Genomic DNA, 27,488 nt, shown 5'->3' with positions numbered 1-27,488 from the left:
CTTCCTTTCTTTCTGGCCTGAGATGTTCCTGACTCATCTTGTCCTTTTCCTGCTCCATCTCTGGCAGGAGCCACTTCTCCAAGAAGCCCTGGTTCATTTTAGTGGAGAATGGTGTGTAGAAACCAAGATTTGGGAGCTTGGTGTGCTTGTCACTACTAGAATGTTACTGCTTCTAGGCCCTCCAGAAATTAAGAAATGCATGTATGTATGGAAGTATATGTACAAGCACTTATAACTATTTACATATATCTGCATATATATATATATACATAAATTCATGGTTTCAGTGAATGTATAAATATGCATGTCAATGAGGTCACAACTACCCCTAACCTCCAGGTTCTTTCCAGCCTTCCCCCTTTCCACGTTTGCAAATCGCTTCTCTAACAGCAGGGAATTTACTCCCATCACTCCTGTTGATGCTCCCATTAGCCTCAATTTATCAATTTATTTGCTCAACATAACCAATCTCCCAACCACACCAGCTGCCCTCTCTGCCCACCGCCCCTGCACATGCCTCACTTCCCCAGCCACTGGGCACACCAATGGCTCTGTGAAGCCCCCAACACCCAACTTCCTCAAACACCAGGCACGCCAACACCTCTGCAACATATTGTCTTTATGTTGTCACTTCCCACATTCTTCCTTTTAATTTTTTAATATGAAAACCATTTAAGATAGAACACCTGCTCTCCTGAGGGCGATGCATATCCACGTCTCACATGGGTCCTGTATGTATCCTCAGCAGGTGTAGGACTGCTGTCAAGTGTCCAGCGTCAGAGTGACCCCTCCCCATGGGCCTTCTTGTCTCCCCCCTGCTCCCTCTGTATCTACCTCCACCCCAGGCTGCAGCTTCCAGGCCTGTGGCCTTTCCAGGGGCCTCTGCCTCTCCAGAGGCCAGCCAGCCCCTTCCCAGGGACCCCAAGGCCTCACACAGCTCACCCTCCATACGGCCTTCTCCTCAGCCACAGGAGCACCAGCTGTCTGAAGGGGGAGCCCCACACCCCACTCCCCCTCCTCCTCCCAGACCCACACTAACAAACCCAGTGAGAGACAGTGTGGGAACAAGCATAAAAGACACACAGGTCTGCTTTGACGAGAGAGGCCCTTTTCTTAGAAAGCTTGAAGGTCAGGTGTTGCTTATGGATGAGTAGAAAAGTCACAGAAAGATGACAGCAGCAAGAAATGGCAGATTATGGAGTCAGAAACTAAGGTGGGGGTTGGCTGGGCAAGAGTGGACAATTTGGGATCTCCTGCACAGAAGTAGTTAGAGGGGTCCTTAATATCCTCCCCACAAGCCACCCTGGACAGCAGAGGTCACCCTCCGGACAACACCTGGGCGGGAGCAGAGGCATCCCTCAGTCCTCCACACACACCGGGCTCCAGTCCGTTGTTCCTGCCGGGCCTTTTGCGGCAGGGTTAGAGCCCCTGCTCAGAGCAAGACCCTCCTCTGCTGGGAAGCTCTGAAGGCAGATTCAGCGCTGGCCGCCACGCCGTCTCCCAGCCGCATTCTCCCAGGAAGAGAAGCCAAGAGCAAGCTGAGAACATCGCTTATCTCCCTGACTGACCAGCTATTTCTGGGCCTCATTTCACTCCTGACCTGGGGCCCAACAGAAGAGGCCAGGCAGAGCACAGGTAGCAAGGTGCTTAATAGTGCCAGAAAGAACAGCCTTGGCCGGCAAGAAGCTCAAGCAGCTTACAGCTGTCAAACGATGACGTCACGTGACTCTCCCAGGGCCGCTGTGTGCCAGGCTAGGGGACGTTAAAGGATTCTCACTCCCCCTCAGCCTGGACACTGACCTGCCACCAGCTCACCAAGCACCTCTACTTTTCACTAACTGGCTATATGATTAATTTTAGGTGTTGATTGGGCCACGGGGTGCCCAGATTTTGGTCAAATGTTCTGGGTGTTTCTGGGAGGGCGTTTTTGAATAAGATGAACATCAGAATGGGTAGACTGAGGAGAGCAGAGTGCTCTCCCTAATGTGGGTGGGCCTGAGCCAATCGCTTGAAGTCCTAAGTAAAACAAAAAGGCTGACACCCCGTGAGTAAGGGGGAATACCTCCTGCCTGACTGCCATCGAACGGGGACATTGACTTTTTGCCGCCTTCAGAGTCAAACTGAAACATCTTGCTGGATCTCAAGCCTGCTGGCCTTCTGAATGGAACTACACCCCTGGCGCTCCTGGGCCTCCAGCATTCAGGCTCGGACTGGAACTATGCCGTCGGCTCTCCTGGTCTCCAGCTTGTCCACTCACCCTGCGGATCTCAGGACTTGTCGGCCTCCATGATCACATGAGCCAATTCCTTAAATAAGTCTATACACACACATCCCGCCATGGGTTCTGTTTCTCTGGAGAACCCTAACACAGTAGCCCAGAGGGAGGCGGTCACTTGGCCCAGGTTCCTCAGCTCTGCCAGGTGAGGACATAGGTACCCAGGTGCCAAGCACAGCCTCCTCCTCCTATTTCCCAGTTCACAAGGACTGAGACCCTCTCTTATGGAATAGCACCCCATGGTGGCTTCAGCCAAGGAGGGGGTCTACCCAGATGGAATGGACAACCACTCAGGATGCTGCGCCAACCAGCAACAGGGAGCATGTGTATGCAGTCAGGGAGATCTGGGGTCAAAATCCAGCTGCTCTGCAAACTAGCTGTTTGGCTTTGGCAGTTTGCTGAACCTCTCAAGCCTCAGTGAGCACCTCCGTAAAATGGGGACATCACCACAGAGCTGCTGGAGGATTAAAAAAGACCTTGGTTGCCAAATACTCAGACAGGGCCGAGTCCATCAACGAAGCTCGGGGAGTATTCCTTCTCTCCCCTACTCTCTTAACGTTCCCTCCTCCAGTGGAAAACTGGTGCTGGAGAAGGTGGGCCCCACTCAGCCCTGTATGCCAGCCAGGAATCTCTGGGCACGTCCATCCCTCCCTCTTCTTTCCTTCTCCTCCAAAGCACTCGAAGAACTAGCAGGGCTTGTCTTGTTCATCGCTCAGTGCCCGCTGACCTGGGGCCCAACCTGGCCCATTCTCCCAACCCCCAAACCACTCCAGCTCCTCAAATTTTACCAAAATTAAAATGTTTCAGGGCCACAGACTCACCAAAGATTCTGAGAGCTTAAAAGGCACTTGAGAGAGAGTGTTGTCCGAGGCCCAGAGAAGGATGTGAGCAGTCCAGGATTGGATGGTAGCAGAGCTAGAACCAGATGCTGGATCTGCCACGCCGGGATCCAAGGCTGGGAGGGATCCCAAACCTGGGCTCACTGGCACTAGCTTTGAAGGAGACTTGGGCTGAGCCAGTGGTCCTCAGTGGGAGCCCAGGAACAGCAGCACTTGGTCGCTGGGTAGAAATGCAGATTCTCAGACTCCACCCCCCGCCCCCAACCCGTTGAATGAGAAAGTGTGGGACGGGGCCCCGCAAACTGTGGTTTAACAAGCTCACCAGGTGACTGAGGACCACTGCCGTAGGCCAATGGCTCTTCACCCTGATGCCAACTATGATCACCTGAAGAGGCTTTGAAACATGCTGTCATCAGGGCACCCCCTCCCTCAAAATGCTAATTTAATTGGCCTGTGCTGGCCCGGACAGCTGTAGTGTTCAAAGCACCCCAGGTGATTCCAATGTGCTGCCAGGCTGCGAACACCCACTCACTTGAGTTCCTCAGCCTCCATGCTCAGAAAACTAAGCTGGAAGTTCAGATGGAGGGGCCTGGGGCTGAGTACGCGCTGGTGAAAACCAGCTCCTCGTCCCTTTGTTGCCTTATCTATTGGCCCTGTGGCCGTCTAGGCAAACCTCTCCTCTGCGTCCCTGGAGGGGCTTGGCCTCATGACCTGTGTGGCACTCTCACTGGGGTCACTGAAGTGCCAACCTTCTGCCCAATGCCTCGCTAAGCCTCAGCTCACTCTTGTGCAGCATGGGGAAGCATAAACTCATGGGAGAAAAACCCCAGCCCAGCAGCCGGCTCAGGCCCACGTCTAAATTACTGAGGATGACACTCAAAGCCTTCTGTCATCCAGCTGCCACCTCGCATCTCCAGTCTCCTGCCTTACCACCACACTCATCTGCACACATGCTGCCCGCTCCACCTAGAATGTGCTTCTACCATCTCTGCCTACAAACTTCTACTCATCCTTCAAGACCCTACTCAGCTGCACCTCCCTTTTGCAGCCTTCAATGACTGTTAGTCAGGGCTCTTCAAGTTGTAATCCACAAAAGCCTCGTTCCGTCTGGTTTATGCAGAAAAGTGACATTTTGGCTTTTGAAACTGAAAGTGGGCTTCCTGCCTGGTGTCCGGTCATGGCTCTCCCGCTCTGGGTGCTGGCTTCCTCTGACTTGTTTTCATTTTCCAGCAGCCTCACTCCATGTGGTAACCAGATGATCACCAGCAGCTCCAGCCTCACGTCCTACCCGTGAGCAGCCCCAGCAGAATGAGGGCATCTCTGACCCGGGAGTTCCAAGACAAGGCCCCAGGTTTATTTTCACTGGCCTGGATTGGGTCCCATGCCTGCCCCTGCACCAGTCACTAGCATTTTGAGGGAGGGGGTGCCCTGATGACAGCAAGGGGAGAATAGTATGTTATCAGGAATGCGCTGATAGGCCAGACAGCCTGGGGCATGTGCCCATCCCTGGAGCCTGGGGACCGGGCCAGCCCAACCCAAACCGCATGGAGTGAGAGCAGAGGAGGTGTGATTCCCAAAGGGAAGTCAGGGAGCAAGCACCAGATGGAAGAATGGAAACTCAGCAAGAAGAACCTGCAGCACCCAGCCTTAACCGGGTTAGGACCCCTCCTCTCCGCTTCGGAAGGCTCCGAGTCCCCCTTTTCAGACATGGCAGTCCCTGCATGGCACCTGGCTTTGCACACGTCTGACATGGCTGCAGAACGTGAGTTCCTCCAGGGTAGTGACGACAGCCTAGCCGAGTCTAGGCTAGGGCAGGTTTCTCCCTCACTGGAGAAACGGCACCATAATCTTTCTTGGGGCAAAGTGGTCTTTGTATCAAGAATACCTGCAAAAGGTGAGCGCCCCAGGACGGCAGGAATGAATGAGGAGAGAAGAAGAGACAGGGAAACAGCTCTGTGTGATCAAGTCGGGAGTTTGGCAGCCCAACAAGGAGCTGGCAGGAAGGCCTGAGAAGGAGGAGAAGAGAGGAAGCTCAGGAACATCTTGGGAGGCGGACTCGAGGCCAAGAGATAGTGAGTCTCCCAAAGGCGGGAAGAAGAGAGAGCGTCAGAGCTGGTGCTGGCTGGGCCGGCTGCACCCTTCTGACTCCTCCAATGTTTAGGAAACATCAGCTACACTCAACAGCCTGTGTGCCGGCTGATCTTGAGAATCAAGGGGAAAATGCTCGTTTTCTCTATAGACCCCACACAGGGCAGAGAAAAGAAACCACACACAGGTGGAAAGACAGCGAGAGCAAGAATTCGGTGGAAATGTACTAACGCCACTGAACTGTACACTTAAAGGTTAAAATGGTAAGTTTTATGCATATCTTTAAAAAAATATTTTAATTTAAAGAAGAAGCGGAAATTATCTCCATGGCGGGGGGCAGGGGGAGAATTCAATGGAAGCAGGAAATCAGAGCAGGAGGTCCCCAAGAGAAACTGGAGCCCCAGCCATCCCCTGACATGGGAGGGGGTGAGATTGCCCACCACGTGTGCCCTTGACATGGAACCAGTTTTCTTCAGTGTTAAGGAGAAAGGTGATGTCAATGGCTCAAGTCAAGTTACAAATAAATAAATATATTATAAATAATCAATCAGTCACTGTCATTGCTATGATGATTATTCATTCCACTAGCCTTGAGCTGACGATGAACCTAATACCACATCTCATTGACTCTAAGGGGCCCATCTTCTCACAATTTAACAATTCTGAAATCGGGGTGCGCCTTACCATCAATAGTATAACAGAGCTGGCAGTTTTTCTTTCTTGTCAGCACATAAAATAACGATGCGTCTTACAATCATTGTTGTGACATCTTGGATTCTGTGGAATACTGTAAATAGGAGAATAAGACCCATTTGGTCTGTTTCTCTGTGGTCCATCTCAGGGAAGTAAACTTGGGCGAGCCCTCAAATCTGTACCCTTGCAGGACACAGGGACACGCCATGCCAATACTGGAGGACATTACTTCCACTGAATGCCTGCTGCCGCGACCACTTCTATTTTATTAAGCCCGACCCCGGCCTGCCTAAGGTCCTGCACAGCTGGGAAAGATGTGTCTGGAAAAGGAAATTAGTTTCTCAGATGTGCGGTGTTTGCAGAGGAAGTGAAACGTGGTGTTTACTCCTTGAGCCCAGCATCCTGCACTTACCAGCTGCCTGTGACCCTTGGGGGGCCACACAAAGGCTCAAGGCCCACAGCCCCCCAGGGCTGGGGGACAGCCCATCTTTGTGTGGGGGCGGAGGACAGTTAGCAATCACCTGGGATCCCTGTGAGGAAGTGCTGTTTTCCTTAAGACCAGCAAACCCCCGGCCTCTTCCGGAGCCGCCTTGGCGCCCTCTCCCTGACCACCTTTGAACATTCGCGAAATCCCGGCTTCTCTTCCTCAGGCCGCACACCTGAGGCCCAGGTGGGAGGGGAATGACGGGGATCTCACCGAAGCCCAGGATGCTAAGCCTGACTTAGCCCTTGGAGGAAGGCAGCAAGAATCAAGGACAGAGCGGCCAGATAGAACATCCAGCTGTCCTATATTTTTATTTGCTAAATAAAATTAGGCAACCAATTAAGGAGCCATGAATCTCTGGACCCCCGTGGCCACTGGACCAGTATGGAGCCTCCAGGCTCCGTGTTTATTGAGGGAGCAGCATTTTCCCCACTTCCTCACACTTCTGTGAGTCCAGGCCACCTGCAGGCCACTCGCCCTTCTGCTCTGAGCCTCAAAGGCTGCCCCTTTCAAACCAGAGCATCCAGCTACAAGCCTGGCAGGGCAGGCTTCAACAGCATGTGTGGTCGGCAGTATAATGGCCCCCAAAGATATCCAGGTCCTAATCTGTGAATCTGACCTTATATGGCAAAAGGGACTTTGCAGACGTGATAAAGAATCTTGAGATTGTCCTGGATTACCCATGGTGGGCCCTAAGTGCTGTCTTCTTATACGAGGGTAGCAGACTTGACTACAGAGGAAGTAGGAGATATGACAACGGAAGCAAGAGGTGGAGGTGATGCAAGGAAGGGGTCGCAAGCCAAGGCATGTCAGCAGCCTCCACAAGCCGGAGGAGGCAAGGAAACAGATTTTCCCCCAGAGCCTCAGGAGGAAGTGCGGTCCTGCCAACAACTTGATTTCAGCACACTGAGAGCCGTTTCAGACTTATGGCCTCCACAATTGTGAGAAAGTCAATTTATATTGTTTTAAGCCACTTAGTTTGTGGTAATCTGTTAGCAGTCACACAAGGCTTAGCACTCGTGCTCTGAAGGGCCACACTTGTTTTAATGCTCTGCTGGTGCTGTCTTGAAATTCTAATTTATTTTATTTTATTTTTTTGGCTGAGGAAGATTTGCCCTGAGCTAACATCTGCTGCCAATCTTCCTCTTTTTGTATGTGAGCCACCACGACAGCATGGCCACTGACAGGCCGGTGGTGTAGGTCTGTGCCTGGGAACTGAAGCCAGGCCACCAAAGCAGAGCGTGCCAAACTTAACCACTAGGCCACTGGGGCTGGCCCTTGAAATTCTAATTTTTGAACAAGGGATCCCACATTTTCATTTTGCACTGAGCCCAGCAGTAGCTGGGCCTGGGGCCTGATATACCCATAGCTCCCCTGCCTACCCCCTCTAAATCCACTAAATCTAACACCCCTGGAGCATCAGTGGTACCCAAAAATGGGGCAGGAAGGCCTTATTTTTATATTAAAGCAATGATACACATTATAGAAGAGTGTGCAAAATTCACACACATTTAAACAGTAAAACAAGAGACTTCTGATTTTTTTTTAACATCAGGAGGGTTACTCCTGGCCAAATGCCTATGCCCTCAAGGAGATGTACCAAGTCTCCTTTGCCATCAGGGAAGGCCATCCTGTAGCAGCCACAGTATGTCTCTCTCTCAACTCAGCACCCTCTACAGTGCCACCACCTCCAGGAAGCTTCTGAGGATTGATCACAGGGAGTTAGTGGCCGCCATTCAGCCTCCTCTCTCTAGATCAAAAATTCCCTGGGCTTTCTGGCCTCACTCACTGCTCCTGTCCCTAATGTGCCTAGCTCTGTTGGCATATTTGTGGCACAGACTGTGTCTGGGATTTACTACTCAGCAGTTCCAGCCTGGGCTCCTGGGTCAAGGTCATAGGTCAAGGTCATTGTTCAGCTGGTGTTCAAATGAGACTGCGTGGATTTTGGAGTCAGAGAGTTGAAGGTTCAAATCTTGGCTGCCCCAAGGACCAGGGACATATTCTTTCCATCAGGCGACTACTACCTGAGCCCTTGTGTGTGTCAAGTCCTGTGCTAGACACTGGTGATCCAGCGCATGTTGGATTGGTGTTTTCAGTTTGGCATCGTTGCCACCCACCTCTGCCATCTCCTCCACAGAGGGAAAGCCAGAACCACATTTGCCAGACTCTGCTGCCCTGTGCATTTCTGGTTAGAGGCTGTCCACGCGAGGTATTCAAACGAGATTTGGAAATCAAAAAAGGAGAAGCCATTTTCTCTGGAGTGGTTGCAGGGGGACTCGTGGGCAGATGGTGGCCCTGAAGCTCTAAGATTCACAGCAGCTTTGGGGCAGGCCCTTGAGAACTACTTTCCTTGATGCAACAGACTGAGAGAGTTGACAACTAATTCCAGCATGTCTCAAAATTCACGGCGGCCTTCAGGTGAGCTCTTGACAACCGCCCACTTTCCTATGGCAAGCCAAGACCACCAATGGCTCCCCTAATCTTGACTTCCCCAGCCCTCCCAACAATTGTCTGAGCCTCTAATTCCACAGAGGAGAAGCTTTCACACGTGAAATCCATAGAATGGCTTCTGTTTTCCTGACCAAACCATGGCTGAAACCAACAGCCCACGGATCAACGTTCCTGGCCTCAGAAGAGCCTGCATTTCTAGTGGGCTGAGGTAGACCATAAACAATTCAAGGGATAAGTCAAAGCTATTTGGGGTAGGGTGGTCAGAGGGGCCCTCTCTAAGGAGGTGACTTTTCAGCAGAGACCTAAATGACCCACAGAAGGCAGCCATGGGAAAGCCCAGGAGAACTTTCCAGACAGAGGGAACAGCAAGTCAAACAGCCATGACGAGGAAAGGAAGGTGGCAAATCCAAGAAATAGCAAGAGGACTTCGCCACCAACCAAGCTAGAGAAGGCCCGCTCCACCTCCAAGCCACCACTAGCACCTAATCTCCTCTCCTTCTTGGAGAACCTATTACTGTCTGCAATGATCTTACTCAGCTCTTTGTTTGCTGGACTATTGTCCATCTACCCTCATTCCAATACACAACACAAGCAGGGCCTGGTCCTGTTCAACACTCTGTCCCCCATGCCTGGCACAATACCTACCCATGGGACGTTTAATAAATGTTTGGTGAATGGACCAACAAGTGGATAAAGTGTGATAAATGCCACAATGGAGGTATGCTCAAGGTATATGGAAACTCCAAGGAGGGCGCACTAACTCTGCAGGGCTGGGAGGTGGGCTGTGAAGGCTTTTCTTACCAACAGCATTTGTGTGCCACTCTGATGAAAGAGAACAAGAACAATTAAACAGAAAGGGGTCCTTGGCTTTGCGCTTCCGGCTCTGTTTATCCAAGGACTGAGTTCAGCTTGGCTCAATCTGAGGCAGACATTCTCCTGGGCATTAAGTGGGAAAGGAGTTTCAAGGCCTAATTATTGCTTGTCCTCACGCAGCATAGTTCTCCTGTGAATAGAAACCAGCTAATCTTCGAAATCAGAAATGCCTCCGGGTGTGTAGGGGGAACAGGTCTGATGAGGAAGACGTTCAGATTGGCGTTGACACAGATGTGCGTGGATGACAGTTGATACATAGATAGACATAGATTTTTTAAAGCCTGAAACGTTTGTCCACTCCTGTTGCCATGGTGACACCCACTATCCAGGATAGGACCAAAAGATGTAGCAACTGGAACCAGCCACAGCCAGTTGCTAACGTCTCGTCCTCCCTCGGGGTCCTTCCCTTCCCCTCTCTGCTCCTCCAACCTTGGTTTCCTGTGATAAATGAGGCACAGAGGAAAAAGCGAAGTGGCACTTTCAAAACACAAATGCGATCACGTCAGTCCCCTACTCTAAACCAGTCCTCTGCTTTCCACCTAAAATAAAATCCAAGCTCCTTCCTCTGGTCTGCTGGGCCCTGGCTGAGCTTCCCTGCTGACCACGACAGTTCACCATCCCCCAGGCCTCTGCCAGGTGCTTCAACAAGCCAAGGGCTTTCCCTCCGCAGGACCTTTGCGTGTGCTGTTCCTCAGCTGCCTGGCCATCCTAGGTATCTGCACCTCCTGATGACGTCCCTGGCCACCCTAGATGAAGTCAGTCACCCTGGATACCCCTCCTAGGCCTCTGTGGTTTACCTTTCTAGCCCTACCTGCAGTGTCTAATTATACATTTATTTGTTCATCATCTGCCTCTCCCACTTAATTGTAAACTCTTTAAAGGCAAAAATCTCTCTGTTTAACTCATAATCCATTGCCTTGGTGAAGTGGACGGCATGTAGTAGGTACTCAATAAATATGTATTATCAAATTAATTGGTGCCCATCTCCACTCTAAGGGAAGGAAGACAGGCAGCAGCACCACCTCCTAACCCAAGGGCGGAGGGAGGGAACACTTGAAGTGTGGGTACCAAGGACCACGGGGAGGCCCAGCTCAGCCCATGCTGAGAGATGAGGGAAGGTTCCCGGCACGTAGCCCCAGTCCCTGGGGAGGCTCATGCTGTCACACCCTGGGATGGACCTCTCCATGTGGGTCCCTCCTCCGCTGGCCTCTAGACTTGGGGAGCAGCTGGCTGAGGTCAGAAGCAAAGCTGAACTTACTTCCAGGTTAAATTTCCTGGTGATGGAAAAGCCCAGTCATTCCTCAGAGTTTTTTCATCTTAATAGTAATAACACACTTATCGGCACATCCTGCCTGCCAGAAATTGTGCCAAGAGCACTTTACAAGAATCGTCTCATTTAATCCTCACAACAGTCCTGCGAAATCCCCATTTTTCAGATGAGGATGCTAAGTCTTGGAAACGTTAAGAAAATCGACTGAAGTCACACAGCCACTAAATTTGAAGAGCTTGAGCTCTTAACCATTAAATTAGACTGCCTCTCCTTACATGACCTATTTCCCCCCCGCCCCCAACCAGCCTCCTGCCTTCCTGTCAGGCAGAGAAAAGCCTGCGGTCCCAGCATTAGGCATGAGAATTTGTTAGAAGAGAAGGGTGGGGAACATGATTGAAGAAGCTGAGTGTTTGACCTTACAGAGAGGAGGTTTGTAATTCTGTGGGAGAGTTTGAGGATGAATTAGGATGATTAGAAGAATATTAAGCAAACTGAAGAAGAATAAAAAATGCAGAAAGTATTAGATATTAATTGTAGCTGCCACAACAGACACATCTTGTAATGTCAGTGGCTTGACACAGAAAGGATCATATCTCATCCATGTCACAGGCTGATGCTGGTTGGTGGCTGTCTTCCAAGTGGTGACTCAGGAGCCCAGGCTGCTTCCATCTTGCAACTCCCCCATCTCAGAGTCCTTCACTCCAGAAGCGTGGAGGAGAGAGCCAGAGTGTGGAGAAGGCCTTGGACCGCCCCGGACCGAAAGGGCCCTATCAATTCCACTTGCATTTCCATTGGCCAGAACGTCATCACATGGTCCCGGCTGAACCACAAAGGAGGCTGGGAAATGTCATCTCCTGTGTTCCCAGGAATCGAAAATGGGCTAAATGCACAGCGTTGTTTCTACCATATTGTATAAGAAGTAAAATGTAATCACTGCACCACATGTGATTCCACCGTGGACAGTATTTACATAGTCATAATCAGGCAAACCACTGGATATTTCAACCAAAACTCACAATATAACTATATTAGGAGGATGGAGAGTGCAGAAGTAAATGCAGCGGGAGTTGCCAGGCTTGGGGCAAGAGAGCTAAATCTTTTTTAGTAGGAGATCAGTAGATAATGTAGAAAAATTTTTAATCAAGAATGCATTCCATATGTTCTTATATATATTCATACATGTATATTTCACAGTGTACGTAAGTCAAACCTTTATGCTGCACGCCTTAAACGCATGCAGCGACGTAGGTCAGTTACATCCAAATAAAACTGGAAAAAAGAAACAGCACTATAAGCAGAGTATTTAGAAATATGGTAGAAAATGCCAAAAGGGAGCCTTAAAGAGTTTAAGGAGTATGACTCTAGGGACCTGGATTCAGGAGTAGGGTGTAATACTGTACTATTTTAATTTTTTAACCAGGTAGTCATTTTACCTTGATAAAAATAAAAATTAAATTAACTTTTAAAAGGGAAAAACAAAGAAAGGTAACGTCATTGCTTCCCTAGCGAGCAGAGGGCAATGACAAACACCAGCTATGACACATGGTAGAGGCACAAAGCAGAAACCCAGAGGCACGGGTCTAGCAAAATGCATACCGTCTCCCAACTCTTGCCCCCTCTTGGAGAAGCAAGCACAGCTGGACACGCCTTAGGTGTGCGCCGGGGGAGGGACACTAGAATGGTCAGTTTGGCTGGTTATGCTGTGGAAGTAACCCCAAACCTCAGTGGCTTCACACAAGTTTCTCTGTCACTCGTGCTCCTGTCCCACGAGAGCTGGGAGAGTGGCAGTGCTCTGCCCCACTCAGGCACTCAGGGACCAGGCTGAAGGAGGCCACTGTATCCTGGAACTGCCCCACAGGGAACACACAGACAACTCAGCTGCCCCAGCTGGGAAGAGGCAGCTGGAGGGTGGGGCACCTGCTCATGTATACTTCAGCTAAGAAGTGACATGCATCCTTTCCTCTCACAGCCCATTGGTCAGAACCACACGGCTCCATCCAACTGAGTTTTGGTCCTCCAGGTGCCCAGAACAGAGGAAACCTGGACGTTGGTGCACACCTGTAGTATCTACACAGATCTTGATTTCCTGTCACCAGGGAAATTTTAGAGGAGTTGGCGGGAGGCAGGGACCCCCTGACTGGGTCAGAAGATTCAGGGCTTTGCAGTCAAAGTTACAGCCTTCCACTAGGGTCAAGCTGTGGACACACTGATTGGTCCCTCCACAATCCCCGAGTCTGTGACCTGCCATCTGAACCCACCATAACATGAAACAGGCGATTATTTCAAAGTATTAGGGAAATGGAGGAGAAAGGTCACAGGGCTCAAACATCCCTTCCAGTCTCCTGCCTCTAAGTAAGACCTCATCAAACCAACCATAAAGAGCACAAACCAATGGATAAATGAAAATTTGACACGATTTTTAAACCAGAAGCAGAGCTCCCTCTTAAGACCCACTAGGTCCTTTTAAGTCCGACTTCCCTTTCATTGCTTTCAGAGATGAAACCAGACCTGTTTGACCCAATCACCTCATCAGCATACACCCTCTCATCTCACCTTTGCGCTGCTCCAGGAGTCATCATTGGCCTGGATAACCAGAGTCTCCACTGTCTTGTCTGGGGTTTTTATTCTAGATATTTCTCCATGTTTGGTATATCCAAAGGCTGTTGTTATCACATTGGCCCAAGCTTCAAAGATAAGGAAACATTCAATCCTGGTGCTTCCATCAGCATAAAGATGATCCCTAGAGCCTTGTAAGTATCTTAGAAAAGCAGTAGTAATAACAATGACCATAGCAACAACAGGCAACATTCACTGAGGCTTTTAGGCATACAGTGTTTGACTTTTTTAGCTCCTTTGGTTCTCCCAACAGCTCAGAGACGCAGGAATTACTATCACCTCCATTTTACCAAGAATGAAAGAGATTTTGTAATTTCCCTAGGCGCACTCAACCAGTGGGTAGAGGATCCGGGATTCAAACCCGTGCCTCCTGGCACCAAAGCCCAGGGTTTGGAGTTTTACAAAATTTAAGTTCAAATTCTGGTTCTGCCACTTCACACACATGGGACCTGAAGAAAATCGTTTCTTATCTTTAAGCTTCAGTTTCTCCCTAAGAAAAAAAAAAGCCTCAGTTTCTCCTAAAATGAGGGTGTTAATTTCTACTTCTCTAGAGGTTGTTGAAGATTAAAGGGAAATTCTATAAATTTCTCAGCGCGGGACAGGTCCATAAAAGCAGCAGGGCAAGCCCCTTTGGCATGTGTTCTAGCCAGAGCTGCCCTCACCCAGAGTTCTTGATCTCCTTTTGGAGAGCCCCACCCCTCCACCTCCCACCCCCAACTATGTTTTTCATCCATAAAACAGAGATCAATGCCATTGTGATTACACACGATAAGGCACAGAGTAGGTGCTGGAACTCTTTCGTCCTCCGTCTCCCCTCTGACCCGTTGGGCATTTGGGTCATTTCCAGTTTCTCACTGTTAGAAACACTCGGCCTTACAGGTCCTGCCCGCGCCTGCACCTCGCTCCACCTCTGGCACTTCTCCCCACTTTCTGAGTCAGACCTTTGGAGGTGCCTAAGGGAGACTGGCCCAGAAGCAACTCCTGGCACAGCCCTCACCCTGGGACTGGAAAGAACAGAGAAGACACAGCTATCTACTGCCGCCCGGCACCAGCCGGGGCCCAGTCGGCCTGTGTCTGTGGAACAGCACCCTTCACGGGAAACTGCCTGATAAAAACGGGTCCAAACAAAATTCATCTTTATTCACCCACATCCACCTTGATCTTAGTGTTTGCTCAGCTTTCACACCCACAACCATCATCCATCTCAATGGACACCGGCCGTCAGCCTCCCAGAGCCATGGCCCAGAGCACAACCTCACCACCCCCAGATACCCACGTCCGCCACATCACCTTCACGGCTTTTAACTTAACACTTAGGAAGAACCACAGACTCCTAGGCCCAAGGAGACCAACTAAATGCCGAACCCCAAGCTGGCTCCCTGAACCCTAAAATGAAAATCCAAAGACAATTTTTTTCCTAAACCAAGAATCGAAGCCGAGTTTCCCGAGGAAACATCCAGTGAACCATTGCGATCTAGATCTTGGGCTGTGGAGTCAGTAAAACTGCGCCTCAGTTTCCCCATCTGTAGAATAAGGATAAAAATTACTGTCTGAGAGTCGGCCCCGTGGCCGAGTGGTTAAGTTCCCGCGCTCCGCTGCGGCGGCCCAGGGTTTCCCTGGTTCGGATCCTGGGCGCGGATATGGCACCGCTCATTAGGCCACGCTGAGGCGGCATCCCACATGCCACAACTAGAAGGACCCACCACTAAAATATACAGCTGTGTACTAGGGGGCTTTGGGGAGAAAGGAAAAGAAAAAAAAGATTAGCAACAGATGTTAGCTCAGGTGCCAATCTTAAAAAAAAAAAAAAAATTACTGTCTGAGTCCATTCTGGCTGCTACAACAAAAAGACCAGAGGCCGGGTGTCTTAAGCATCAGAAATGTATTTCTCACAATTCTGGAGCCCGGGAAATCGGAGATGAAGGCGCTGGCAGATTCGGTGTCCGGCGAGGTCTTCCTGGCTCACAGCGCCTCCCCTCTTTGTCCTCAAGTCACGTGGTGGAAGGGCTGAGGGAGCTCTCGGCGTCTCTTTGATAAGAGCACTAATCCCATTTAGGAGGGCTCCTCGCTCAGGACCTAATCACCCCCTAAATGCCCCACTTCGTAACACCATCACCTACGGGTTAGGATTTCAACATGGGAAGGTGGGGCACACGAACATTCAGTCCACAGCGGTTCCTTCGCAGGTGGTTACAACCTGTGACGAGCAACCTCTGGAGAGTCCCTGGCGGGTCCCTGATGCAGCCTCAGCCCATGAGCCTTCCTCCCCCAGAACATCCCCCTTTGCAGGGAGGCAGCACCAGAGCGAGAGGAGCAAGGTTTTGCATGGAAAGGAGCTTCATTTACTGATTCTTTATCCATCTAAACTCGGATCTCTCCTCCGGAAGGTGGGCTGATAACTTTCTCAGAGGGTGCTTGTGAGAATTAAGCAAGTCAGTTTCCATACTTCTCTGCCCTCAGCAGGCAGCTTGCAGTCCCCCGGGGGCTGTCTCCGATGTGCTAAGAAGCAGGGTCTGCCTCTGGGTGGTGTTTGAGGGTTTCTCCCCTCCTCTGGCTCGAGGGATCCCCCACGACAACACCTCACCTGCAGAAAACCCAGCCCCCTCCCCTGCTCCCTCTCCCAGCCTCTGGCGCAAGGTGGAGCGGAGAGCGCCACACCGCTCCCCGCTTCAGCGTTACACTCTGTGACAGGAGGGCCCACTCTAGTCAGCTTGTGCCCCCAACGTCTTACAGAGTTTGGGGAGAATCTGCCCTCCCAGTTTTCACTCAAAACAGGACTCAGCCAGAAGACGAGTCAGAGGGACACAGCACTCAAAATCGTTCCCCGCTCCACCTGAGAGGCGTCGTGACCAGATCAAGCCGTCCAGGCTAGTTCCTGATGCTTCCTCCAGACGGGTTCTCCACCCGACGCCTCCCTACCAGTCCACAGACATGTTTGAACCCAATCTCTGGGACCAACCGCCACTAAAACTGACTCCCTTCACCATCATCAGTGAAACTCCCAAAGTGAGTGAGCCCAGCACAATCGGACACCTCAGTGTCCTCCAAGCTGAACTTGAACCGGTCTCTAGGCGGGTGTGATGGCTTCTGAGATGGAGGAAGGAATCCTTTAAATGTTTTAAAGCAAACGTTTTTGTTTAAAAATTATTAAAATTATAAGGCAGCAATATGAACATCTAGAGCTTTGATGATATTAAAGAACTACATTCATTTTTTTCTAGGTGTGATAATGGCATTGTGGTTATATTTTTTAAAAGGAGTCATTATCTTTTGGAGAAATGTACTGAAATATTTACAGATAAAGTGATATGATGTCTCATATTTGCTTCAAAATAGTACAGGAGGAGGGGAAGTCGGTGGGACTACAGACGAAACAAGACCGACCACGAGGTGACAAGTATCGAAGCTGGGTGATGGACACGTGGGAATTCATTATAGTCTGTCCAATTTTGTATATGCTTGAAATTTTCTATAATAAAATTTTTTATGCCAATTGCCTTAAGGTATCGACTACTTCTCAATCTCTTGAGCCAGCCTTAAAACTGGACCTTTGATGTAAACCAAGACTGACTCTTACTTCTCTCTAAACTCTCGGTCTGGCCGGAAAATAACAGGTCATTCTCCTGCTCAAGAATCTTCTGTGGCTGCCCATTGCCATCACAACATAAACAATCTCCTTTGCCTCTCCTTGAAGACCTTCCATGATCTATCCCAGTTCAGCTTTCCACCTTTCTCTGCCTAGCCCCACCAAGAATGCCAAGCTTCAGCCGTATCAGACAGCATAGGCTTCCCTGAAACTACCATCTCTGCATTTTCTCATCTCTGAACTTTTGCTTACCCGCTGACTACCACCTGGAATTTCTTTCTCCTCATTTCTGCTTGTCAGAATCCTACATGCTGTCTAAGACTCCGTTCAAATGCTACTTCCTCCATGAAATCTCCCATATTAATTAAGGTACCTCTAACTCATCAATCCCAAACTGTCAGTGGCTTATCATAATAGAAGTTTCTTTTTCCCTCAAGTAACAGTCCAAGGTAAGTGTGCCTGGTTGGCAGGGAGCTTTTCTCCTTGGGATGATTTTAGGAACCCAGGCTCCTGCTGTCTGGGGGTCCTGCCTCAGAATCCTCTGCTCCCACCAACAAAGAAGGTGGAGAAGGCACACTCACCTCTTAAAAGGTCCAGGCTGGAAGTGCCTCACATTTTGTTGGCAAGAGCAATCACATGGCCACTTTCAGATGCAAGGAGGAAATGTCACGCCTGGCTCTAGCCTGTGGAACGGGAAGCACACATTTCTCACTGACAGTTAGCCATCTCTGCCATTCCTAACCTGAACCACCCTCCCAACCCCGCCCTCTGCCCCGGTCATCCCTTCCTTCTCTGGGTCCCTATTGTGTTTCATTTGCTCTCGTGCTGTTTCACATAAACCAGCCTTGTATGACAGCTGGTTCTGTGTGCGCTTGTCTCCTTGCCCTGAGGACACGGACGGTGCCTTTCATTCTGCATCGTCACAGCACACAGGACAGTGCCTGGCACACATCAGACACACGATTGGTGCTTGTTCCATTGAATTACTCTGTTGTCTTCCTACATTCCAGGGTTATTTCTGTCTAGATGACCAGTATTAACCATTAGTATCTAATCTTCCTCTGCCTTGGGCAGGGCTGAAAGCACAACTTGCTTTGCTCTATGTCTATAACAGCAAGTGGGATGGGACTTTCCTAATGTCTCAGATCTTCAGTGGAAGACTCGAAGCTGAAACAGACAGATAACGTACAGTCCCACGTTCTAAAGAGTGATGCTAAACACACCTGTGCAGAACTCACTAAAAGACACCGAAACCAAGGCAGCAACCATCACCCCAAGATCCTACATCCGCTGAAGACTAGAAGTGCGAGGGCAAAATGCAAAGGGGAAAGCAGGGGGGCCCCCACCCAGTGTGAAGTTAGATTGGGCTTTTCAATATCTGAGAGGGAATCACAAGGATCAAGATTAGTGACTATGATTCAACTAAAAATGAGGAGAAAGCAAAGATTCCTGGGCATATGCATTAAAAAAAAGAAAGTAGGGATCAAGATCAGAATACCAAACAAGTTGGATTGAGGGTAAAACAAAGAAATAAATAAAGGGTATTTTATAATGACAAAGCATGCAGTCACAAAAAGATATTTATGCACCAAATAACAAAGCGTCATCAATACGAATCAAAGACTCATGGAAACACAAGGAGAAATACAGATATTTGTGGTAAAATTTAAATGACCTCTCTCAGTACATGACAGATCAAGTGGATAAAAAGCAAGAACTGAGAAGACCTAAATAACATAACTAATAAGGACATCTCATATACCTGAAACCCCATTCTCTGAAAGAAAAGCGTGTCTTTTTAAAATTCAAACCACAAAAACTGACCACATATCAGGCCTCAGGTTATATCTTTTTAAATCTCAAAAAGTAGAAATAGACTAGAAAACATTGTCTAGTCACAAAAATACTAATCGTAGTAATAAAATAAAAATTAACAACAGAAAACGAAAGGACCTTGTCATACAGAAATTTTAAAACTCTTTCTTAAATAATTCTTGGATAAAAAACTGAAAACAGAAGGCCTGTCATTTCCAGTCAAAACGGCCTAATAGAGACCAGATTTACCTCCTGCCTGAAGCAACCAAAAAACAGAAAAAAAATAAGAGTTTTCAAGACACTGGACATCGTTGACAAAGGATGGGGATCCTGGCGGGGTAGTGCTCAGGCCGCAGTGCAGTGAGGGGGACACGGGCAGAGCCAGGTAGACTCCCTGAGTTTAGGAGACCAAAGCAGCTAGATTTCACGGGACAGAGGATCAGAGGGGAGAGAGCTGTACAAAGAGAGAACTCCAGAAATCCTAAATATCTCTTGACTTCGTCTGCTTCTCTCCATCCTCACGGCCACCACCTGAGCTCAGACCACTGCCATCTCTCACAAAGATTCCTGCCACACTCCTGCAATCTAATCACACTGCACAGATAAACACATGTTTGATGGACACACCCTTCTGTAGCTCCCCATGGCCTCAGGATAAAGGACAGACTCCGTACCTCTGCTAATAAGGCCTCTTAGGATCTGGCCCCTGCCTGTTTTTTCAGCTTCTCTCTTGTTCCTCTCCCACATCACATGTCACACGCCAGCCAGAGGGAATACTTGCGGTTCTCTGAATGTATCATACTCACGCTGCCCTCTGGCCTTTCGCACATGTAGTTTCTGCTACCTAAGTTTCCATCCCTCCTCCCTTTTGCTTGGCCAATTCTTTCAGATACCTCCTTAAGGCCACTTCCTCTGGGAAACTCTCCTTAACCCCACAAAACTGCACTAAGTACCCCCCCGGGGGGTCCCCTAGCTCCATGTCCCTGCTCCTGACTACAGTAGAAATGTTTCTGTCCATCCTCTCCACTAGGCAACGAGCTCCCTAAGAGCAAGGACTTGACCTTATTCCCTGCTGGCTGCCCGACACCTAGCACAGAGGAAGCCCTCAAGAAAAGCTTGTCAAATTGTCAACTGCCTGAGTGGTGGACACACAGCTACCTTAGAGCAGTCAGGACATCCTCTGTCTGCCTCCAAAGCCCCATCCTTTCATTTCTCTGGAACACTTGGGAAGGACTGGAGCAAAGTTTATAACGAAACTGGAAGGTGACCTTCAAGGCTACGTTAATTTTTTTTCTTACATGGCTTCCACTTCCGTTCTCCCAGTACATGGTTTCCCACCTTGGCTGCACTTTGGAATCACCTGGAGTGCTTTAAAAACTACCGACGCCCAGGTCTCACCCCCAGAGGTTCTTATTGGATATTCTGGAGTGTAGCCTGGGCTCCCCTGAGACTGTAACCATCTGGCAAGGGTGATGGCTGCCCTAAGGGTTATGCTCCCTTTTCAGCATGGCTCTTGTTCACTCTTCAAAACCCCGGGCAAATGTCACCTCCTTGGAGAAGGCTTCCCAAGTCACCACACACACAGACACACATGCACATTCACGCACTCCTGGACTAAGTGCTCACTCCTCAGTTTTTTCCTGTTTTGTTCATATCTCTAAAGTGGCACTTGTCACACTTTGTCTCCATCCCCCAGCCCAGCACATAGAAGGTGCTCAACTGAGGTTCACTGAATGCACAAACGCGTGGATGAGCGGATCCCTAAACCAGACATTCTGCCTGAGGTCCCAAATCCCAGGCAGAGGCTGGACATTGGCATGCAGTAGGCGACGGTCCTGGAGAATGATGGTCCCTCTAAACCAACTGGAAGGACGCTGCACTCAGAGGAAGAAGAGCAAGACGCAAGGTACTTGTCGCTCTCTCAGAAATGATGGTAACAAAGCCAAAGAGATGCGTGATCATCAAACAAAGTTTTCTCCTCGGCACTTTTACAGTTGGGCTGATGGATCAGTTATGAAAATACTGAATACATAATGAAAGGACGGCCCAGAGAGGGCCTCTGACAGGGAGGCCTCATGCAGCCGTTTTCAAAAGCGGAAGCACAGGTTTATCGAATCTGGCAGGTGCGCTAAACCCTGTGAGAAAGGCTGTTCTTCTGCATATCCCAGGTTTATGAACGCTTCAGCTGTGGATGCTTCAGCACTGCCTGCACACAGCCACCTTTCAGGGGCCTCACCCCTGGCTTCCCAATGGAAACACCTAGGAAGATTTTTTAAAATAACCAGGTCCACTCCTCCCTCCACCGTGTGGGTTCTGATTTAATTGGTCTCCGTGGCGGCTTGGGTAATGGGAGTTTAAAAGCCCCACCCAGGTAACTATGCAAAGAACTATGCAAAGAAATCAGCAATTCAAAGAGATCCATGCACCCCTATGTTCATTGCAGCATTATTCACAATAGCCAAGATGGGGAAGCAATCCAAGTGCCCATCAACTGATGATTGGATAAAGAAGATGTGGTATATATATACATGGCATACTACACAGCCATAAAAAAGGATGAAATCATCCCATTCACAACAACCCGGATGGACCTTGCAGGTATTATGGTAAACAAACACATGGACAAAGAGAACAGATTAGTGGTTACCAGGGGAAAGGGGTCCCACAGGCCAAAGGTGTGCACCCCACCTCGTGTGAGAGTGGGACTCACGGTGGGGCTTGTTAAACATGCTAGATCCCACCCTGAAGATTCTACAAGAGGTCTGAGAGGGTTCTGGGACTGTTTTTGTTTGTTTGTTTGTTTGTTTTTTGAGGAAGATTAGCCCTGAGCTAACATCTGCTGCCAATCCTCCTCTTTTTGCTGAGGAAGACTGGCCCTGAGCTAACATCCATGCCCATCTTCCTCTGCTTTATATATGGGACGCCTGCCACAGCATGGCTTGACAAGCAGTGCCGTGTCCACACCCGGGATCCGAACACGCAAACTCCAGACCGTCTAAGGGGAATGTACGAACTTAACTGCTGCACCACCAGGCTGGCCCCTGGGACTTCATATTTTTAATAAGCACCCAGGTTGTTCTAACCTTCCTGCTAAGAGCAGTCTCCCAAACTTACCTGATTGTAGGGATTTCCTAAGACGCTTGTAAAACAGAGATTCCAGATCCCACAGCAGACCCACTGAATAGAAGTCTCTAGAAGAGGGACCCAACCTCACGTATAACAAGCAACCCAGGTGACTCTAGGACCAGACATATATGGAAAAATGGAGCTAAGGTGTTGTAAACCTCCCCGGAGACCAATTAAATGAGAACCCACATGGAGGAGCGGGGAGTGGACCTGGTTATTTTCAAATATCTTTCTAGGCATTTCTAATGGGTAGCCAGATTGAGGCCCCTGGAACGTGGCTGTGTGCTGGCAGGTAAGTCAAACGGTGCCGAAGCATTCATGAACCTGGGATATGTGGAAGAACAGCCTTTCTCACAAGGTCATCTAAAATTAATGAAGAGATAAACAAGTCCCTACGGTTCCCCACTCTCAAAGAGCTCTAAGTTCATTGTCAGTCAGACAGTCAGTCAATAAACCTTTTCTACACGTCTGTTCCGCTATCCAGAATCCAGGTCGATGAGATAGATACAAGCCCCTACTTTTTCTCCAACTACCTGGGCTGGTCCGCCTCACCCTGCAGACCATCTCCAGTTCCTCCCCAAGAATTCAACCCTCCCACAACTTTCTTATCCTTCAAGACCTGCTCTGAGCTAATTCTGCTGAGGAGCAGAGCTGACCTCCGCCCTTTGCTCACCCCCATCCCTGGACACACGTCTGCAGTCCAGTTTACAATAACACTGGCAATTATTTGTACCTCTAACCTGAACTCTCCTGGAGTACCGGGACTGTTGCTGGTTTATCTCAGTAACCCCAGCAGCGTGGACCTGGTAGGTACTCAGTGGAGGTTTACAGTTCCTCCGGGCAGAAAGACACATGACTGATACACAGAGCAGGCTGTGCTATGATGGAGGGAAATATTTATAATGAAAATGCAGGCATCAGGACCAGACACTGTGCTTGACCCTATAGCAGACAGAGAGAGGGATAAAGCACAATCCTGTCCCCAGGAGCCTCCAGTCTAGGAGGAAGGGTGGGGAGCAACATCCACGATATAAAGCCGAAGGGAGGGACACTAGGTAAGCCGCATCTTCATGCCCTAAATATGTGGTGACTCCTGTGAAACACAGGAGAGCTGGCTAGTGGCCGGGTGGCTGGGCCCAGGCCCTATTTATAGCAGCACTATCCACTAGACACTCAACACAAGCCACCTATGTAACTTTAAATTGTTTAGCAGCTACATTCAAAGCAAAAAGAAGCAGGAGAAATTAATTCTATAGATATATTTTATTTAACCCAATCTATTCAAAATATAGACAATTATTTCAATATGTGATCTCTATAAAAATTATTAACAAAATTTTTGCTTTTTTCCCCCCAACCCAGTCTATGTATTTTACACTTTACAGCACATCTCAGTTTGGGCAAGCCACATTTCAAGTGCTTGGTAGCCACCACGTGGGGCTGGTGGCTCCCATATTGGACAGGGCAGCTTTAGAGGGTCTCATTTGGTGGCCTGTCTCGCAATGTGAAAGACACGAATATCCTCACCTCGTCCATGGCCAGAATGGAAGACTTTCTATGGCTGGCTGGAATGGTGTCACCTTCTGTCCTCACTGCTCCTTCATGTCCCTCCTGAAGATGCCCTTGCAGACAGAGAGTGGGTACAGTGCTCCCTTCCAGATTCTCCAAACCAGTCCCTGCAGCCCATTTGCAGGGGAGTATGTGGCAGGTCAAAGACTTGCTCGGTGTTTGAAGAGGAATCTCTTCTTGGAAAGACTGCTCCAGGGTTGGGTGTCTTAGTCTGCTCAGGTCGCCGTAACAAAGGACCACAGACTGAGTGACTTAAACAACAGAAATTTGTTTTCCCCCAATTCTGGAGGCCGGAAGGCCAAGATCAAGGTGTTGGCAGGGTTGATTCCTTCTGAGGCCTCTCTCCTTGGCTTATCGATGGCCGTCTTCACATGGTCTTCCCTCTGTGTGTGTCTGTATCCTGATCTCCTCTTCTTCTAAGGACAACAATTATATTGGGCTGGGGGCCACACTAGTGACCTCATTTTAACTTAATCACCACTTTAAAGACCCTATCTCCCAGGACAATCACATTCTGAGGTATTAGGAGATGGGACTTCAACAGACAAACTTTGGAGGACACAACTCAACCCACAATGGAGGGGAAACACAAGGCTAAAAGCTGACTAAAAGTTCCCAAGATCCTTGAGACCTCGAGGGGAAAGGCAGAAGCTGGGAGCGGGAGGGAGCCTGTGTTTTCGAAGCTTCCAGCAGCTCTCTATTCTACCAGAGCTGAACTCACCTCTGGAGAAGACAGCCTTTTGTCTGAGGACAAATCCGCTCCACGTCTCTCACAGCTGTGAAGACGTAAAGCAAACGCTCCGGTAGCTATGGAGATAGTGGAGACAGCCGTGGCTCGCGGGAACCAGACGAGCTCATGAGACGTGGGGCAAGGTCATCCGTGTGAGCAGAGTAGTGCCCTGCGGACTGCGTGTCCTAGGGAAATGCTCCTTGAATGAAGCATGGATTTGGACTGTCCTGTGCGAGAAAACTATTTCTTATGCTTAGGAAGATGTGTAAGACTATGCAGGCAGCAATCACAGCAGATGAGAAACAGGGGCAGGACTGGTGTTTGCCGAGAGCTGGAGAAGAGACTGTAAAAAGGACTTGGGCTGGACGGTTCATGTCCCCTTGTGACGCCATTCAAGACTGAGGCTGCTGAGGCTGGGGCTGCATCACTGAGTTCTGAGGTCTGGTCATGCTGTACTCTCAGTGCAGAAACACACTGGGGAGGCATGGTGGCGTCGACCGGGAGTAGACATCCCCGCTGTCTGTCGTCCTGGGAAGAGGTCACCCCACAGTATAAAATAAAGACTGGGGCTGCAGATGTTCACCTAAAAGGGACGGAAGCTCCTCTGCTCTGTGAATCTGCAGGAGTACAGGACAAAAGCTGGGCAGAAGACATGCCTGCTGAGCCGTGTGCTGTCAAGGATGGCTGCAGTGGCAAGTGACAACCAGGAGAGAATAGTTGAACACAGAAGCACTTCCCTATGGAGTTACAAAAAATACTTAGAGAGGAGAAGGGCAGCAAGACAAAGCTTAAGTGACAATGATATGGATATTAAATGATACAGCGATCTCTTTTGGTAGCTACTGGCGGAGGCTTGGACCTGTTTGCTCACTTCTGCTGGGCTGTGAGTTCCGGAAGGCTAAACCTCTTACTCATCTTTGTATCTCCAGAATGATCCTGGCGCAGAGAAGGGCCTCAGTAATCATGCAATGCAGGACTTGGGAGCCACGCCCACTCCTGCAGAGAGGAAAGCTGAGGCACGAGGGTCTCAGGCCATCACCGGTCAGAGAGGAACCCTGGGGAATCTTGGATGCTGGTTTTTCTCTGCAATTCCCGACAGAAAAAGGCACCCTGCCCCTCATCCTCAAATACACCCCTCAACAGAGTTTGTCTCCCAGAGAAACAATGTTGAAAAGCCAGAAGAAAAATTTAACAGAAAGAAAGTGGCGTGGTTAGCGGTAAGTCTGTGTCCAGGCAAACCTTCTGTGAATGAAGAAGAAAAATAATCAGGAGCGAACCCCCAGACAGGGCCAGACCACCAGGGCCTGCCTTTCCAGGCAGTGACCAGTTTCTGACGTGATTTCTCTCCTAAGGAGGAGCTATTACATCCCAGAGCACTCCCTGCCTGAAATAAAGTCAGGGAGGGACAAGGAAGAGCTGGGGTCTGACCAGTTCCTTAGAAGGGAGCTCAAGAGCAAGGCAGGTCTGCCCACAGCCTCCGAAAGCAAGAGGGTTTGGGCAACCTTGGTCTCACCATTCTCTGCAGTCCTTCTGACGAAAAGGACTGGCCTGGACCTAGTGCCCAGCAGGTTAAGCAAAAAAAGAAATGTATTCTAGAGTAGACTTGAGATGAAATATCCAGAAGTAACACCCAAAACCATGGCCTGATGTGGAAACTATCACCAATGCCGAGCTCCAAGTGCCAAGACACCAGTCCTCCTGCAATTACAACGGCAGCCAACATTGTTTCCAATTCCGCATCAGGAACCTGACCTTGCTACCTCTGGGGACCACCACCACTGTGGCCACCAAAAGCTGGACACCTCTGCTGCCATCCACGCCAGCAAACATGGCGGCTTCCCCCACAGCCTATTTCTTCCTGTGGCTCCCATCTGCATCAAGGTCTGCACGGATGCATCTGATTGGTGGAGCCTGGTCATAGGCCTGCATCCCAGGCCCCGGGCAAGTGGGAAGGCGCATTCTGACTTCCTCACTGGGAAGACAGAAGAGGAATTTCCCCAGATATGGAAAGACAGTCCAACAGACGTTGGGCATTGCAAGATGAAAAGAGTTCTGTGGATGGATGGGGTGATGGTTGCACAAACAATGTGAACGTACTTAATGCCACTGAGCTGTACGCTTAAAAGGGGACGAGCTGGTCATTTTTATGTTATGCGTATTTTACCACAATTAAAAAATTTTCACAGCTACAAAAAAGACATTGGACAGCTGTGAATATGACAAATGGCCACCGCTGATCTCAACAAATGTTTAGCGAATAAGTAAATAGAGGTATTAGGCGGGGACGCTGGACTCCCAGACACACAGTAGTCGGAACCAGTCACCATTCAACGTTTCTCAGTTTACTGAGCATTTTTAGTGTACTTTGTACTTCCTGCTCTCATAGCTCATACCACACAGGATGGCTGTTGTTTACACAATTACAGCTAATTTGTGTAAGTATTTACAGTGCGCCTGGCACTTACACACCTTCTCTCAATTACTCCTCACAATCACCTGTGAGGTGGGTGTCGGGTGACTAGATTGCTCACAGGGAGTAATTTCTTATACGGGAGGAAGGGAGGCTATCAGAACGAGTCGACAGAAATAGAAAGTGAAGTCAGTGAGTTCAGGGTGAAGTAAAGATCCAGAAGAACCCGTGGAGAAACAGAGAACATTAGAGGAGAGAAATATCAGCATGTTTATGTTTTTGTGACCACAAAAGTGAGGAGCCAAGAAATGTCTGGAACACAGAGGAAGTTTAACCAAGTCGAGTCAGGACTCAGGAAAGGCTAAAACGGCATATGCCCTACATCCAGCAGCCCCGGCCACAGGCCCCCCCACGTCAGGGTATGATGTTATAAAGAGAAAAGCCACGTGCGAATTAAGTAAACAGTCATTCTAGAAGGGGCCACATAGAGTCCAGCTAGCTCTGCTTTCAGAAAAGTTCTGGGGAGGAGTTTGAGAGTAGTTTGTGCCACAATATAAGTGGAGGTCATGGAGATATCATCTGAATCATGCCTGATAAAGGATTAACTGGAACCTGCGGACTCCAGGGAATGTGTGGGTCCGGCCCAGACCTGTTGTTTCTGCC

General features: G+C 49.3%; 1 long non-coding RNA gene across 1 annotated transcript in view; it reads right to left on the bottom strand.

The window, feature by feature from the left end:
- LOC139073943 (uncharacterized) overlaps positions 1 to 27,488 on the bottom strand; it is a 77,831-nt gene that overhangs the window by 24,947 nt on the left and 25,396 nt on the right. The window contains exon 2 of the long non-coding RNA XR_011523144.1: positions 17,757 to 17,858. This is a non-coding gene — a long non-coding RNA (uncharacterized lncRNA). The remainder of the gene's footprint in view (positions 1 to 17,756; positions 17,859 to 27,488) is intronic.

The sequence above is a fragment of the Equus przewalskii genome, chromosome 10 (assembly GCF_037783145.1).
Source record: "Equus przewalskii isolate Varuska chromosome 10, EquPr2, whole genome shotgun sequence".
NCBI classification, from domain to species: domain Eukaryota; kingdom Metazoa; phylum Chordata; class Mammalia; order Perissodactyla; family Equidae; genus Equus; species Equus przewalskii.
The sequence above is the reverse complement of the archived record's forward strand: the minus strand, read 5'-3'. Positions and strand labels throughout refer to the sequence as shown.